General features: G+C 43.0%; 1 pseudogene; it reads right to left on the minus strand.

The window, feature by feature from the left end:
* Nucleotides 1-500: 500 nt before the first annotated feature.
* On the minus strand, nucleotides 501-2,456 carry LOC138844839 (beclin-1-like; annotated as a pseudogene).
* Nucleotides 2,457-3,399: the final 943 nt, after the last annotated feature.

Below are 3,399 nucleotides of genomic sequence, written 5' to 3' on the forward strand. Positions count from 1 at the left end.
ATTCATCCCATTGTGCCCCCACAGTCCTCTCTTCCATCTTCTGTGATGAGCTATTTCTAAAATGCTTTACTATTTCAGAACTAGGGGTTGTGCTATAGGTACCTTTTGTGTTGCACTCTAAGAGTTCTTCATATATTCCAACTGTACCTCAAACATCTCTCTCAGTGCAGACAAAAGTTTCTATTTCATATTTTAAGTGCAGGAAGTGGAGAGAGCTGAAGTCCAGTGAGAACATGTCGATCTCAGTTCAACTAAGTTGTTTTCAGGGGAAAGAGGAAAAGGCAGGCAAGGGATAAGAGTTAAAACTTTGGCAAGGGTCAGTGGCTGTCCATGGCATGTGGTAGCTCTGGAGACTGTCATGATACTTTAAAATAAAGTGGCTTTTGTGGCTTTTTGTCTTTTTTGGTATTGTAGACATATGCTGTTTAATATTACCCAAATTTAAACTTTCTGCAAAAAAAATTTGAAGCAAATTTGAGACAGCATCCCTAAGGAAAAAGTCATTTGCTATAAAATTTTAAGGATACCCAAAGCAAGACCCCAGTTGAGATTCATCAGCATGAACTTGAGAGCTTTTGTCCACTGTTCCTCAGAATTGAACTGGGTTTTGATAGAATAGGAGCCACCACTGCCTCTTGTGTCTTCAGTCTTGCCTTTCTCCACATTCTTCCTGTATGGAAGACAAAAATATGTCTCGCCCTTTTCAACCTCTTCTTTAAACTCCCCATGCAGTTCAGGAAAGCCACCATTGCATGGTTAAACTTTTTGTCACAGAAAAACCACAACCCCCCAGAACAGTATAATGGCAGCTCCTTAGATTTGTCTGTCAGAGAATCCAGATATGAATAATTTCCATAGGGTACCAGTCAATACCTCTGAAATTTCAGACCCATCTTATTGTCCAGGGCATGAAGCAGCAATACCATCTGGCCCAAAGCAGCATTAATCTCATTCCATTCCACAGGAACACTGGACAGGCAGCACAGCTTGCAGTTATGGATTGTGCCGAAGAGTCTAGTGTGCCAGATATGGAAGGTTGTGTTGAAGACATTGGTCTTCAGCTTGTCCAGCTGCATCTGGGCATAAGACATCTGGTTTTCTACACTTTTCAGCTCTTTATCCAGCTCCAGCTGCTGTCATTTTTTAAAATGTTTATTTATTTGAAAATCAGAGTTACATAGAAAGAGAAGGAGAGGGAGAGAGAGAGAGAGAGAGAGAGAGAGGGAGAGAGAGAGAGAGAGGTCTTCCATCCATTGGTTTACTCCCCAATTGGCTGCAACACCCAGAGCTGAGCCAATCCAAAGCCAGGAGCCAGGAACTTCTTCCAGGTCTCCCATGTGGGTGCAGGGGCCCAAGGACTTGGGCCATCTTCTACTGCCCTCCCAGGCCCTAGAAGAGAGCTAGATTAGAAGTAGAGCAGCCAGGTCTCAATCCAGTGCCCATATGGGATTCCTGTGCTTCAGACCAGAGCATTAACCTTCTGTGCCACAGCACTGCCCCCTGTTATTATTTACATTCATTGTATTTTGTCTGATACTCAACTTCCTCCTGATCCAGTCTCTCAGCCTCAGCCTAGACCTTCTCCAGATTTTCTGCCACTATTTTGTGGTTTGTTCCACATCTTCCAGTTCCTGGATTAGCCTTTCCTCCTCCAAGGCTAGCTCCCTTATCCCCTTCTGCAACTGTTCCCTGTCATCCTCATTCATCTGCTCTAAGATCTCCAAACAACATTAGTTCTGACACTCACTGTCAGTGACATGAAGCTGAGTGTCCAGCTGGTCTGAGAATCTGTGCATTCCACACAAAGTGAGTGATCCACACCTGTCTGGCCTGAAATGATGTCAAAAAGGTCCCCAGTGACCTCCAGTCTTGGGCTGAGGTTCTCCTTGGTGCCGCCATCGGTTGCCTTCCCATCAGAGTGAAGCTCTTGGCACTTTCTGTAGCCATCATAATGGCTGGGGGGATGAATCTGCTAGACACCATCCTGGTGAGTTTCAATAAATGCTTCCTCTCCTGAGTTAGCTTCTTCCTCTTGGGTATCTCCTGGTTTGACCTGGGCTGTGGCAAGTAATGGAGCTGTGAGTTCCTGGATGGCAACCTGGTCCAGGATCTTGAAGCTCGTGTCCAGCTTAAGAGGCTGGCTGCAGCGCTAGCACACGAAGCTCACCTGAATGGTGCTGGTGGGCATCTTGGACCCCATCCACATCTTGGGGCCCTAGAGCCAGCCATTCAGATTCAGTCAATTGTGGGGAGGACCATAGCCTCCGGTCAGCCCAGAACAAGGCCTCCTGAATCGCCATTGCCCAAACTTTATCTCTGAAGAGAACATTTAAATATTGATTAATATAATTTATCCCTTTATGCAATTATACATTTTATTTTTTGTCATATCTAGGAAATCTTTGCCTAATTTTATTTTATTTTTGGCAGAGAGAGTGGACAGTGAGAGAGACAGAGAGAAAGGTCTTCCTTTTGCCATTGGTTTACCCTCCAATGGCTGCTGCAGCTGGCGCGCTGTGGCCAGCGCATCACGCTGATCCAAAGCCAGGAGTCAGGTGCTTCTCCTGGTCTCCCATGGGGTGCAAGGCCCAAGCACTTGGGTCATCCTCCACTGCACTCCTGGGCTACAGCAGAGAGCTGGCCTGGAAGAGGGGCAACCGGGACAGAATCTGGCACCCCAACCGGGACTAGAACCCGGTGTGCCGGCGCTGCAAGGCAGAAGATTAGCCTATTGAGCCGCGGCACCGGCCAAGCCTAATTTAAAGTCACAAAAGTTTTATTCTATGATTTTTTTCCTTCAAGAATTATAGTTTTCATACTGCAGTTAGATATGTCGTGAATTTTTTACATTTTTGTTAGTGGAAATTTCTTTTGGAAATTATATTGCGCCAGCACCATATTGAAAAGACTATACTTTCTCCCCTGCATTGCAATTGTGACTCTGTAGAAAACCTGTTCACCGTTTGTGTTTCGAACTTTTATAGATCTTCTTTTGTGTCCATTCTTCTGACCTTCTGTATGACATCATCACACTTTAGTATAAATTTATAATTCTTGTAGTCATTTCTCTGATTTTATTATTTTTTTCAGAGTTATTCTCCTATGAGTTGATATCAACATGTTACTTTTAAAAATAATCAGATTGCTTGCTGGGAAGGGGATTGAGATTGTGTTGAGTCTATAATGTTAAGATAAATCCTGAGATTTTTTTTTGAGTAAAATGTCTCTCTCCACTTAGAAATATTTAATTTCATATGAATATTAAGTTGTTTTTGTAGGTCTGTCAATATTTCATCAGATGTATATTTTATATTTTAAATGAAATAGTGGTGATTCTAAAATTTTGATTTTTTATTGCTGGTATATAGAAATTTATTTTACTTTTCTGTATTGATTTTG

Source organism: Oryctolagus cuniculus, chromosome 12, assembly GCF_964237555.1.
Source record: "Oryctolagus cuniculus chromosome 12, mOryCun1.1, whole genome shotgun sequence".
NCBI classification, from domain to species: domain Eukaryota; kingdom Metazoa; phylum Chordata; class Mammalia; order Lagomorpha; family Leporidae; genus Oryctolagus; species Oryctolagus cuniculus.